The following is a 15,356-nucleotide window of genomic DNA, read 5'->3' on the forward strand; positions in this document are numbered from 1 at the left end:
ATATTAAAGCCATGTTTTAACTTTTTCAAAATGTATACCTAATTATTTATAAGTCACTTTTGGCACTTTCCCATCTTGTATAGTAGTAATAAGCAAAAGTAATAACCAAAACAAATGCAAATATAAAATAAATCTCAATAACAAATTTAGTAGTGTTGGAAATTAGGCAATACTTTTCTGGATATGGACATATTATTATAATATTTGGGAAGCTTATTTCCTAATACCCTAGGAGCAGTCAAGTTGTCCTTTGACCCTCAGGGAATCATTGCTTCTATATTTTATTCCAGAATATGAAGGCCTGGGGGATTTACTGTGCCCTAAACTTCAACATCATTCTGTAGCCTAATCACCTCTTTATTCCTATTGAAAAATTTGAGAGCTCTCATTTTTTCAGTTTAGATCAAAATGAATTCTACCACTATGAAATTGTTTAGTACTGGTGATATGCAGCAAAGGCTTTGTTTTGGACTATGCACAGGCTTGTCTTTCTCCCTCCAGGTATGATATTTTTGAATGAAGATATCAGCTGAGACTCAGATCAAACATCTTACTCAATTTCTTTGTGGGCTTACTTTGTGGACTGCCTGTTCTTCATTAAACAGTATGTCTTAAGTTGTGAGTGCATGGTGAGGAGGAAGAATGTGGAGCAAGTGGGTAGAGAATAAACAAATATTACTTAATTCTTGATTACCCCCAAATCCTTTGGAAGTTAATCTCCAAGAAACCTTGATCTTCATGTCACTATTAAAAGGCTTCACAGACAACTAACCTGAGCCATCTCCTTTCAGCCTTTTCTCATTGTTAATCATTACAGTGACCTGGAAAGTGTGCTGTAGAGTGGATGGAGATAGAGAAGTGAAGAGAGAGAATAACATGTTGGTTAGAATGTGACAATACAAAGAAAGACATGACAACTTAGGCAAAAGACATTTAATAGAAAAAATAATCAATGCTAAAGGAAGGTTGAGTTTAAAAGGCAAGTAGAAGAATTAGTCTTGAATAGTAGAAGGGACACCTATTCTTCCAAGTTTAGAAATAAACTTAGATGTGTTGATAAAAATATAATAATGCTTTCAATTAGCCTTGCATTCACATATTTGGTTCATATTTGACATTTATTGCATCTTTCCATATTTTTTATCCTTAAATTAAGGCCCAAATATCTGCTTTCTCCATTCTTTTTTTAAAAAATAACTTTTGAGGGGCCTCCCTGGTGGCGCAGTGGTTGAGAGTCCGCCTGCCGATGAAGGGGACACGGGTTCGTGCCCCGGTCTGGGAGGATCCCATATGCCGCGGAGTGGCTGGGCCCGTGAGCCATGGCCGCTGAGCCTGCGCATCTGGAGCCTGTGCTCCGCAACGGGAGAGGCCACAGCAGTGAGAGGCCCGCATACCGCAAAAAAAAAAAAAAATAAAAAAAAAAATAACTTTTGAAAAGTTACCTTCGCCTTTGGATAATACATTTTTTCAATAAAGTAATATTATGACCATAGTCTTATAAGTATAATCTAGAGCAGTGATACAAAGCAGTTCATACTTGTGATCTAGATTCAAAATTCAAGGTCTACAATTCATTAGCTGGGTGACTTTGGGCAAGACACTTAATCTTGTTGTGTCTTGGTTTTCTCATCTGTAAAATAAGAACAATAATTTTACTTATTTCACAGGGATGTTGTGCTAATGTATGTAAAACCATTTATGCCAAATCCAGGGAGTGTCCTCAAGAACTGTGAGCTAGCATTATTCTGTGTTCGGCCCTTGGCATTTCAGAAATTGTGTTAATACTTTCTTACTCCATGGTAGATTAATAGCTGAAGATGTTGAATACTATAAATATAAATTAAGGATATAATTAAAGAAAATATCTAGTTTTATTGACTGCATCATGTTAAAAATCTTGTATACACATGTGTGTATTAAAATTATATATATATATATATATATATATATATATATATATATATATATATATATACACTGCTGTCAAGAGACTAATTATTATGCAGTATTTGGCTAAAATGATGATAAAAGATCACAAACAACAAAAGAAAAAGATAAGCTGGTGGCTTCCCTGGTGGCGCAGTGGTTGAGAGTCCGCCTGCAGATGCAGGGGTCACAGGTTTGTGCCCCGGTCTGGGAAGATCCCACATGCAGCGGAGTGGCTGGGCCCGTGAGCCATGGCCACTGAGCCTGCGCATCCGGAGCCTGTGCTCCGCACCAGGAGAGGCCACAACAGTGAGAGGCCCGTGTACAGCAAAAAAAACAAAAAAAAAACAAAAAAAAAAACCAAAAAGGTAAGCTGGACATTGTCAAAATGAAAAACTTTTATCCTCAAAGAATACCATTAAGAAATTGAAAAGACAACACACAGAATGGTAGTAAATATTTGCAAATCCTATAGTTGATAAGGGACTTGTATCTAGAGTACATAAAAAACTTTTACAACTCAAAAAGATAAAGAAAAATAGCAATTACAAATGGGCAAAAGAGCTGAAGAGATATTTCTTGAAAGAAGATATACAAATATTCAAGAAGTACATGAAAATATTCTCAATTTCATTAGGCATTATGGAAATGCAAATCAAAACCACAAGACGTCATTTCTCACTAGGATGGCTATAGCCAATAAGAAAGTTAATAAAAAATCATTGGCAAGGATATAGAAAAATGGGACCCTTACACACTCCTGTAGGGAATGGGAAATGGCACAGCTAATCTGAAAAACAATCTGGCTCTCAAAAAGGATTTCAGAATCTCTAACATAGAATTATCATATAACCATTTCATTCCTTACAAACCCAAAAGAAATAAAAATATTACATCCACACAGAAACTTGTATTTGAATGTTCATAGCAGTATTGTTCATAATGGTCTTAATGTGTATACAACCAAAATTTCCATATACTTTTGAATGGATAAGTAAAATGAGGTAGATCCATACAATTCAATACTATTTGGCAACAAAAATAAATGAAGTACTGGCATGTGCTATAACATAAACAATTCTTGAAAACATTATACGAAGTGAAGGAAGCCACTCTTAAAAGACAACGTATTGTTTGATTTAATTCCTATGTAATGTCCGTACCTGGAAAATCAATATAAACAGAAAGTAGATAATTGGCTGCTTAAGACTCAGAAGTTTGGCATGGGGAATGGGAAATGACTGTTAATAGGCATGGAGTTTCTTTTTGAAGGGATGGAATTGTTCTAAAATTGATTCTGGTGATGGATGCACAGTTCTGGGAATATACTAGAAAGTATTGAATTGAATTCACACTTTAAATTGGTGAATCATTTGGTAGGTGAATTATATATTAATAATACTCTTTGTATAAAACATAAAACATTTGGAAACAAGAAAATAAAATGTTTTTTCATTCTTCCACAATCATTTACTAATCCCATACTATTATCAGATAATGTTCTACTTGTGGATACATTAAGGTTTAAATACTTAATGATAAAAATGGCACTTATCTATATTATCTAGAAATTCATTTACATTTCATGGAATTTCAGATTTAACGAGGTATTTGGAAAATCATAAGGCTGAAAAAGACCACAAGGGATCAGTATGGTCTCAAACAAACTTCATCATTTTACATTGAATGAGAGGGCTCTCCAGTGAATTGTTCAAAGACACACAGTTTCATTAAACATAGTTTAAACTAAGTCATAATTTTCAATGCAATTTTTTTCCTGTACTTTACCTTCTTTCTTTGCCCTAGAGGTACTGAAAATCTCAAATGTCTTCAGCAATCAGGTGATCACAGAAAATTTTGAAGCTAGTTAAAAGTATGGGATTGTTGGCCAAAATTACAGCAGCCTAGACTTTCAGGTCATGTTTTAAAGAAGGGCTTGAGAAAATATCTAGTTTATCCATCTGGTTGGAGTTACTTCCACAGTGTCCGTGCCAAGAATTTGACCACTTTGTTCCTGACATCTCAATCTATCCTTTCACAAATAGTTTAAAAAATAAACTTCAAGGAATGTCACACATTGTAAGACATTATTAATTAAAAATTTAGGTCACAATGGTTAATGTTAAGAATATAATATATATAATATCCTATTTTTACAAAATCTTAGTCGTAGCTTTGGGTTAAAACAACAGAAACTAATATTTGCAGAGAATTATGTATGTTTCAAAATCTAATTCTGATATAAGTTATATTGGCTTTTTAAAGTAAATAAAGGGAACTCTAAATTACTATAGCAGTTTTGGTTTTTTGGCCAATAGGATACATCTATTTTCTACTAATCTTTGATATAGAGGAATACCATTGAATGAAGAGTTGATAGTTGACCTATATTATACTGTTCACCCAAACTGAATCTTGGAGTTAGTAAGTTTTTCATCTGTTGATCTTTCAGAAAATTTCTTTTATTTTGGCCTGGAACCTGAAGCTTCATTGATTCCCATCTCTATGGCCTTGGCCCCCAAAGGATGAATTTACTATTAGAAACTTATAGATCTTGGTGTTGTTTAGCTTAAGTTATGGTTATTGCCAAGTTTTATTTGTACTAAGCTGGAATACATTACTCACATTTCTGCCTTCTTGAAATGAAATAAGGCAGGGCATTTTATGATTTTAAAAGTGAAAAGTAAGTGTCAGTTTACTATGATGGATTTCAAGTGAGTTCATCAAACTGTCCATATTTTATTCTAAATGCTCTAGTAAAATAATGTTCTTTCCTATGCCAAGTGATGTTTCAATCTACTGACAACTAAACCATCACAAATCACTAAAGGCTTTTCACCTATTGAAGCAGGCTGTTCAAATGTATACCACATCATTGGCCACCTACGAACCAAGCTTTAGAGTCTTTGACAGCACTTGTGATTTTCAAATTTTTAATATTTAAGGACATCTTTTGCTATAATCTTTCTGAAAAGCTAAGAATATACAACCTGCCACATTCTTAGTCCAAAGATAAAATACATTATTGCATCCTCAAATGACATCTGTTAGCGCATATGACAAGGCGAACGTAACTAATGAAGATGATATCCTAAATGTTTTCTATATTTTCTTTATGCCTTTTTTAGTTCTGTGTCAAATTTGTAAATTTCTACGATATAAAAGTTAATATGATAATGAACATAATACAAGTATACATACGTGGAAAATATCAATTTTTGAAACCACATAAACTAGGGTTATTACAGAGTTTGCTACTTAAAATACAGTCTTTCTTCTGATTAATATATTCAGTCAATGCTGATAAAGATGTCTACTTGTATATGTAAATGTATGCATATATGTCTTAATCAATGACTACATATAATAAACTCTAATTTTAACTTCATCAATTTTCTTCTAGTTCAACTGCAATACATTTTTTAAAAGAATGTATTTTTTCTACATTTCCTGTTATCCTGTCTCTTCATCACTTTGTTATCTTTATTTATTCTTATCCATACACCAGAAGTAAAAACAGAAACACTATTTAATAAATTGATAATTAGGTTATTCTCCTTTCAAATAGAACTGGAGAAGAAACTGAATTCCATCTCTATCCATATATTTGCAAATCTCTTCATGTTCCTTTAACTCTAGAACCAAGTAAAATGAAAATTGTCTTTAACAAATGCTTAGAGTAGTATATCTGGCTTGAATAATATCAGTCTTAAATAAATCTACTTAGATTTTGTATTGATGAAATAGTCCATTTTGTTTAAAATATGTTTAATCTTCATTGTTTTCCAGAAAGTCTTTTACTAATTATAAATTATATAACTCTAACAAAACTAAAATATATTTTTATGTGGTTCAAGTAAAGATTGTCTTATATAAAAATACAATAAGAATAATTATAAATACTTATTGGAATAAAGCCCACCACCTAAGTATACCATTTATTGAATTTACTTAGAACAGGATCTGAATTTAGTTTATCAAACCTTTGCCAGTTTCTGCTTACTATATCATTATTGACCAGGGGATTTTTCCAGAAACTAATGCCTGTGGCTGGCGATTTTTATTTTGGCCAGCCAAAAAATTTAATTCTGTTATTTCACTAACACTTTGCGGGTTATTACATTCAATAGTTACACCTCACACACCTGTACAGTCTTTTAATTTTTGTGAAATGTTGTCCTGAATCCACTCTTCTATAGAAGCAAAAGAAAATTCTCCAGCACCGTGAGTTTCATTTTCATTTTCCCTATCAGAATCAATCACTAAGTTTTTTGTCCTTTTGTTGGTCTAATATTAACATCATCTGAATCAGAACTATATTCTGAAGATCTATCATCTTCTGAGACACTAGTATATATGTTGCTCGGACAATCAGAGAGAGTATCTGCATAAAATTCACTGAAAAATTCTTCTTCACTCAAAATTTCACAACGCGTCATTTTTGAAAATCTTACGTTTATAATACACATAAGATTAGAACAAAAACCTAAAGAAGCAAAATGTGAATGATAATGACAATCATAAGTTGTATAATGAACGCTTGATCAATTTTAAGCTCTAACAACTTCACAAGGTGATGTTAATTGTATCATTCTCTAAAAAAAATATTGATAAGTCTCCGGTCAATAACGTTTGGGTAACAGAAGAAGTATTAATACATCTCCGGTCAATAATGTGCTATTATCCAGCAATTTTTTTATGATGCTGTGTTATTTTATATAATCTGAAATCATATACAACAATAGGATACATTTGGCCCACTATTAATTCTTTGTATTATGTGCCTTTTCTGTTAAACCACCAGGTTTAATATTTATTCCTGGATAGCATAGTGAACTTCAATGAAAACTAAATTTAAATATGTATAGCTTTTATTAGAAATATTAAAAATATTAAATATAGACCTTGAATATGAAATAGGTCCAGTGAAAACTTAATTTAAAAATATATATACACAGTAGGTGGAATAATGTTACCTGTTAAACAGTTTTGAAATAGCTGATAAAAAAAGCTAATGAACTCTAAAGATCATGGTACATCCTGTATGCATTTATTTATTTGTACATACATTTTAATAAAGAGGTATGAAAAGTAAATGTAGGTACCATATAAATATTTTTAATTATCACAGAATAGAGATAATATACATCACTTTAAATTATTAATATTCAAAGAATTTCATTTAAGTTGGTAAATTTTTGATAGTATTTCAAATTATTAATATGTAAAACTATTATTTACTCTTTCTTTCAAACATCATTTATCATGTGTCTACCATGAGTAAGGTGCTATCCTAAGAACTAAGAGTACAGTAGTGAACAAGTAAGATGAAGTTTGTGGAACTTATGGAACATGCAGTCTAGCTCTGTGCAGAAATTTTAATACATTAGAGTAACTTGGGGTCTGGGAGGAACATCTGATACTCTATTAGAAGTTATTTTTCCCTTAAATTGTGTTTAGTTTTACAATACATTTCTGAAAGTATTTTTTTTTAAGGAAATGATCTGCCGCATCTCTATACAGCCTTGGTACAAAGGGCAAACTGGGCTTCCCCTTAGGCAAGGATTGATTTAGCATATTTCTTGTGAACTGTAATCGATCCCTCTTCCTTTTATTCCTCTTTAAAAAAAATACTATTAAAGATCTTTAAGCACAAGTATAGTCCTTAACAGAAATGACACTGAGAGAAAAATCAAAAAGCGAAGTATAAAAAAAAAACAAAACATTAGTTCCATGTTATGTGATTCATTACCTCAGCAAATAAGTATAAATACTTTATAAGATTGGTTCATCATGTGCAGATTTTTGTAATAAAGTGACACTTTCATACACATACAAAATCAGACTTTTTCACAGGCATTAAAAAAATCAGAACAATAGCAAATTATTGATTTCATTGTTGAAGAACTGTGCTTTGAAAAATGAAAGGACACTGTAGCTAAAAATGTCTGGTTTTTCCTTCTTCTGACATCACCTAGGAAGCCCTTTTTGAACTATTTTAATAAAGTAGAAATATTGAGACTTCTCTGGTGGTGAAGTAGAAATATTATTTATCACAGAAGGACATTCTATATATTAAATGATTGAAATAAACACTAAGGAACTACTTATGAGTTACTATGAAAATCCTTTAGATGTGGGTTTATAGGATATTTTTTAACACTATTGTTCCTTCTTGGAATTTTGTTAGTTATATTGTTGCTGCAGAATCAATTCAAGACATATAGCAACTCTATAAAAATTTAAATCTGCCACAATAAAAAATAACTAATACTATTTAATAATTTTAATAGTAGATTTTGTGCACGTGCGTGTGGTGTGAATTTATAATACAGCTGTGTGCTGAATCTTTGTGTTTTAGAAGTAGCTCAGTAGAAGAAATGAAAATAAAATTAGAGTATGAAAATGAAAGAATTCTTACAACGAATGGAATGTTTTTCAAGTAGATGAATATTATCTTCTTCACCATTATCAACAACAACAAAGCAGAAGGATGCATTTCTTAAAATAAACTGTCTTTGATTGGAATATGAAAGCCTAAAATGGAAACATATTTGAAGAGCATCTGAATAGAAGAAATGGACTGTGCCTAGAATGATCCCTTAAAAAGCTTATAATTTTCATGGATCCTCTGTGATTATGCTTAATTAGTCTTCAAAACTGTGATAAATGCACATTTCATTGTGGTTATTTTCTAGAATCCTAACAATTACAAAGTTCTATATAGTGAAACTGCAATTACATGAGTGAATAATTACTTGTTAAAATATCACTATTTATTATACATCTCTATCAGTTTATCTGGTATAATCTGAATATCCTCTTTGTGTACAACACTAAAAAATTTAAAGGCAATTTTTAAATTGCCAATTTTTAAAAACTCCTCCACTCAAATCAACTTCCAATCTTAGACAATAGACTAGAATTTTACCAATTCACAAAAAACTCACAATTTTACCATTTGTGAATTAGAAGACAAATCAAAACTGCCTTTGAAGAGTTGTCAGTCTAATTTAGTGACAAAACAAGTAAAGAAAATCATACACAAAAACTGGACAAGAGGAAATTCCTTTCTACGCAGGCCTCCACATACTTCCTTACTGCTTGTGAGGATTAAGCATTGGTGGTAGTTGTCCTCCGAGCCACTCATTGTACTCACCCAGAAACTTCACTTCTTATCAATTTACAAAGAAATTCTGAAAATCAAATTTGGCTAATTTTCAGTGTGACACATTTATATACTGACTTAAAATCATTACTCACACCATGTATGTATATGAGATACTCAAAGGACTAACACAAACTAATGAATGAAAGGAAAAAAAAAGAATATTCAAAGCAAATTTTATTACTAATTTATCACATAGTAGTCCTGAGCAAAATATGGATGAAGTGAACTTTATTTTGATGATGTAGAAAAGCAAAGACATTTAAATTCCATTTGTTCTACCAAAGCAAACTCTAATTTATGCCTTATTAGAAGGGTTATTGGTAAAGATTTTTTAAAAACCATGCTGCTGGCTAGAAACCATGAGAAATGTCAGGTATATCAAAACCATAAACAGAAACCACATAAATAAAGTTTGTTCATTTTTTTCTGGCATTGCTTTAATGGCTATGAAGGACAAGTGAACCATGTACAGGAGATTTTAGAGTCTTGACTCTGGAAGGGTCACTGCTCTTATCCTGAGTCTGGAAGGCTTTATTCTCCAGCTCAGAAATGCCTGCTTTTCAAAGCTACTGGTTGAACATAACAAACTCTAATTAGTCTTATTGCCACTGCTTCTGCCTCTAGCACAAACACTGTGGAATGTTCCAAGCAATGCTGGTAGCACTGAGCAGAAAGTGAGGATGAAGTGAACAGGGGAATGAAAAAACTGAGGAGCAAAATATTCCTGGAATTCTTTAGTCTCATCTATGTTTCAGGTTTATAGTGTCCATTTGTCTCAAGTAATCCATGTTTTGAAATATCCTGGATATCAGAAATCTAATTTGATATACTGAGTAAAATGTAAATTTATTAGTATGTTAGATAGAGCTTGAAATTTGTGGTAAGATAGTACCAGGCTTAAATCCCCACTCTAGAATGTTCAATCTATTATTTCTGAGTAGATTATTTAACTTCCTAAACCTTAGCTTTGTCATTTTTAGAATGGATATAACATACCTTGCAGGAGTTGTAAAAGGATTAAATTCCAAAAGTTTGTTTAACATGTAGAGCAATGTCTGATATATACTATATACTTAACTGGTGCATCACCAGCACCAATAGTGATAAGCATTGCCATCAAACAAAATGGCAGAAGCTAAAGTTACCTCATTTTCTCCTTTTCTTTCTCACTCACTCAGTATGTGTGTGTAAATATCCATGTAGACCTCTAATGAAGTACTAACTTTATTCTTATTCTTTCTTCTTGATTTCTTCTAATGCCAATCTGGTGATTAGTCAAAATTAAATATTGGCTCTTACTTGCTCAAAAACTTTCAATGTTATACCATTATTTTAAAATAAAAACACAAATCTATAACAAAGTCTTCTTAACCCTGCAAAATTTTGTTCTGCCAAAACCTCAAGCTCATTGTCTCCACCTCTTCTTTGCCTTTCCCACCATCCCATCACACTTGAATTTCCTTAAACAGAACAAAGCAACTTCCCACCTCAGATCATTGGTACATGCACTTACCTATGTCATGAGTATTCTTTAAATCTTCACTTGACTAGTATCTGCTTCATCCTTTACAACTCAGTTTTTGCATCACATATTTAAAGAGTCTTTCCCTGTATCACTCTCCTGTAGCATCCTATAATTTTCCTTAGTAGTATTTGCCATACATATAATTATCATTCATGGTTATAATTTCTTTGCTCCAACATATTCATCTTGACTGTAAGGGCAACTTATGCCTATTTTGGTCACCATTGTATCCCCAGGCCACCTTCTACAGCTCCTGGTACATAACAATCAGCAACCATTACTCCCTTCAACAATGAATGTTATGTACAGACATCTTTCTAGGTTTCCAGGTCATAGAAAGTTAAACAAATGCTACCACATTAATGGTGGAAGTAGGCAATAACAACACTTAACAAAAAATATATGGTATAAAGGTGGGAATTAAAGTACTCTACAGGATATAAAACAGTGTGAGGAAATAGAGAGTTTTGAAGGCCAGGTCACTTTCAGTAGAATATGAAGATATGAGATCTCTGTGGAAGTGATGTTTGAGCAGAAAGCTGAATGAGGCAGAGAAAATATATAAATATTTGGTAGAAGAGTGTTTCCGGCAGAAGGAAGAAAGAACAGCACAAAGGTCATCTGGTGATATTATGCTTGTTGTAGTCAAAGAGCGGCATGGACATATATACACTACCAAACGTAAGGTAGATAGCTAGTGGGAAGCAGCCACATGGCACAGGGAGATCAGCTCGGTGCTTTGTGACCGCCTGGAGGGGTGGGATAGGGAGGGCGGGAGGGAGACGCAAAAGAGAGGGGATATGGGAACATATGTATATGTATAACTGATTAAATTTGTTATAAAGCAAAAAAATAAAATAAAAATAAAAAAAACAGCAAGAAGATCAGTGTGGCTGGAATTGTGTGAGCAGGGAAAAAAATGATAGGAAATATGATTGGAAAGAAAGTTAGAAAAAGACCATGGGTAGTCTCGTTGAATGACTGAATTCAGGAGTACTGAGAATCACAATTCTAAATATCTATGAGAACTGAAGAAATTAATTAATATATTAATTTCTGATAGGTGCTGATAATTTGTTGGGACAAAATGAATCTCAGTGGAAAGAATTGTTCTCTGTCACAAAAGTTGCAATATAGTTGTGAAGACAAGCCATAAAATATAATTAACTGCATAAGAAAATTTATGGTGACATAATATAATCCTAAGGAAAGGCATATTAAGAATTTAAATGAAGGAGAGAATGTCATTTTAAAATATTTCTTAGGCATGGATGCACTTACCTGGAAACTGAGGGGTTATTTACAATTAGATACCAGAGATTCTAGACAAGTGAACTATTGTGAGTAAAGTACAAGTAAAGGGAATTTACAACACATATTTAGAAGAGGTGAAATTAATTCAATGAATTTTTAGAAAAAATGCCCAGGTAGTTGTTCAGAAATTAGGTGTGCAGAAACATGCCTATCAAAATATGGAGTTTAAACTTTCTATTTGTGGGTATATGTTTAAGACATTGTTGAATTAGGAAAGCAAGCCACTCTGTGTTCTAAGTAAGACCGATTTTGTATAGGGAATTTGAGACCTAAATGGTCTTTGAAAGGGCCGTGGAAGTGAAGGTCAGGGGACTTTCTGCTAATGATCTCAACCTTCTGTTCAATGTGAAATGTTCTGAAAAGTACTATGCAAAGACACTGAGTTCCTCAAGAACCTCCAGAAGTCTCCCATCAACTGTCTCAGTCTACAGCAGTGAAGCCAATTGCTTTTAAGGGCTCACTTAGAAGTTACTTGAAGTTTCCATTGTCCACATATCTGCCTGAATCTGCATGTGGAGAAACATGGCTTTTTCTCTTCCACCTTCTATACATTACCTGAATGCCTTTTATGGCACACTCTAACCCAGAACTGTATGGAGAGAGGATTTCTTAAAAAATGAAGATCCAGGAGTCTCCTTTAAAAGTAAAGCTGACCTTGGAAGGAAGTAAGGCTGATGATCAGTAGAAATAGATAAACCAGCATAGAAAGAAAAATCAGAAGACTGAAGTAGAAGTTTGTACTACTAAAATGAAAAACAGAATGGAAAAACACTTAAACACTACTGTTTTAAATGAAAGCTCATTCTATCAAATACATGAAGATACCTATTTTCATGCCCTGATATTATTCAGCCACATGAACCAATTTTTTTTCAACTTTTCTTCATATGACATGGTTATAAAATGTTTATTATTCTTGTTATTCTCATCTATTTCTGTTCATCACACTCTAATGTTTTTAAAATGTGATGTCCAGAACTAAGAACAGGTCTCATAATGAACTCTGACTAATAGAGAACTATTTCCTTCAATTATTTTGTTGCTATCTGTATGTTCACACAGCCAAAGTTTAAATTAATGTTTTAGAGTATATTTCACACTTCTGCCTAATATTGGGCTTGCAATGAGAATTTTCCAGTATTTTGCACATGAACCACTGCCAAGCAGGGTCACCTTCCCTGAATCGATTTTGGAATCATCACACAAAATCAATAGCTGAAGCCAAATAAATAAGTGAAATTTCCAAAGGAAATATAGCAAAACATATAAAAAGCGAAGGTATACAGACAGTAAGTTAAGATCTGGATGTTGAATATCAAGTTCATATCTAAAACATTTTGGCAAGGAAATTGAAAATTAGAAAAGAATGTTACTTATAAAATAAGCAAAGAATGCATATTTAGACCCAATAAATAAATTAATTCAGTACCAGAGGTAGTAGGAAATCTGAGATGATTTGTTACTGAAGTAGTTAAGAAGAAGAAGAAAATAACATAATAAACTTGTTCAAAAAGCACAAATTAAGTAGATTAGATGAGGAGATATTCAGGATTAAACACGGATCAGAAGCAAATATGTGGTGAGAAATTATAATAACAGATACAAACACTCATTGTAAACTGTTAGAACTGAGAGAAAATAATGACCTAGGAAGACAGCTGGTCAGTAAATTTTCTTCATTAAAATAGTAACCCAGGAGCATCGGGAGAACACTGGAGCTTCATGTTTCCAAAAGAATTTGAAATCTTTTTAATTTCAACAGACATGACACAACACGTGATCAATTCATAGTCTCAAAAATAAGTTAAAATAGTTATTTAGAATGTTGAGTGTCTTAGCTAGAACTCTTCTATGTTTCTATCTTACACATATTTTACTACAGAAAATAAATTTTAATGTGTTTAAAAATATATTGTTACTATTGTGTGATAAATTGCAGATCAGTCCAAGCAGCTGCAAGAAAAACATTTTTATTACTAAATTAATAATTTTGAACTAGACCAGAAGGAGCCATTATCCCTCTGGATATAGAGGCATATTGTTCTTTGGCTTAGCTAAGCCAGGAACTCCTAAGAGTAATGAAATGTGCATAATTAAATGACTGCAGTTAGACTTTGATATTTTGGTTGATGAAGTATTTGTTTACACTGATTTTATATGGTTCATATAATTTCAATAGTAGTACTGTGCCCTGTCATGGAATATTTTGAAAAAAGGATTTGAAAATAGAATTACAAAGCATGTATCTCCTTCCTTTTATTTCTACATTTTCATTTAATTTACTAATCTGCTTAACAGATTAAAGAAGAAAATTAAAATAATATTGAGATTGTGTCTGAGAATAACAATGAGAAGACTTTTAAATGGCTGACTGTCTTTAGTAATTTGAAAAAGCGTTAAAGCTCAAAATAAGAACTTTTAAATAAATAGCAACTATAAAGCTTAATGAGATATAGTTCATATAAATTCTTCCCTTGAGGTGAAAAGAGAAATTTCTATACTTTACAATCGGTTGTTTCAATAATAAAAATCAAATCATTAATAATGTTAATAATAGCAAAAATGGCTAACATTTTATATAGAGATTGTGACATTCCATGCACTGTATTAAATGATTTTAGGATGATTATTTCTAGGGTATGAAATGATGGGTGTGAAATTGTTGTAACTGATTACTCGATTCTAAAATGGAGATAACATTAAAAGAAACACACTACGAAGTACACATACTTAAAGTCTAAAATTCAAATGAATTTTAATATCTCTTATAAATCTGTTAAAATACCTACACATATACATAGTTGTGTATATATAGCAAAAAATTAAAGAGAAAAATATGAAATAGGCTTATAGTATTTTAGGACTTTTAACTGATATTCAGTCAGTTTATACTCTTTATGAAAATGGTACAGAAAGTCAAATTAAAAAAAAAATAGATCAGTTGATCTATATATCTAAATATTTTCCCTTATTATAGTAGTTCCCAGGAGTTCTGAAATACAATATTCACTATAACAATAAATGCTTTAAATATACAGTATAGATATGATTATTTTTTTCTCCACAAATCATACAGGCAAATCCATACCTAACATATGCTATGATAAAAAGTGTATTAAATAGCTGGAGCTGCCATAACAAAATACCATAGACTGGGTGGCTTAGACAACAGGAGTTTAATTCTCATAGTGCTGAAGGCTGAGAAGTACAACATTTAAGGTATAGGTTGATTGGGTTCCCTGGTGAAGACTCTATTCTTAACTGGCAGATGGCTATCTTCTCACTGTGTCCTCACATGGTAGCAGAAGAAAGGAAGCAAACTCTCCAGTGTCTCTTCTTATAAGGGCACAAATCTCATCATGAGGGGCCAAACATGATGATTTCACCTAAACCTAATTACCTCCAAAGTCCCCATCTCCA

At 32.2% G+C, this 15,356-nt stretch overlaps 1 protein-coding gene across 2 annotated transcripts in view; it reads right to left on the bottom strand.

The window, feature by feature from the left end:
* Positions 1 to 15,356, bottom strand: part of KLHL1 (kelch like family member 1) — a gene marked incomplete at both ends in the record, with an annotated part of 390,611 nt that overhangs the window by 178,223 nt on the left and 197,032 nt on the right. The window lies entirely within an intron of this gene.

Source organism: Mesoplodon bidens (genome assembly GCF_964165515.1).
Source record: "Mesoplodon bidens genome assembly, chromosome: 17".
NCBI classification, from domain to species: domain Eukaryota; kingdom Metazoa; phylum Chordata; class Mammalia; order Artiodactyla; family Ziphiidae; genus Mesoplodon; species Mesoplodon bidens.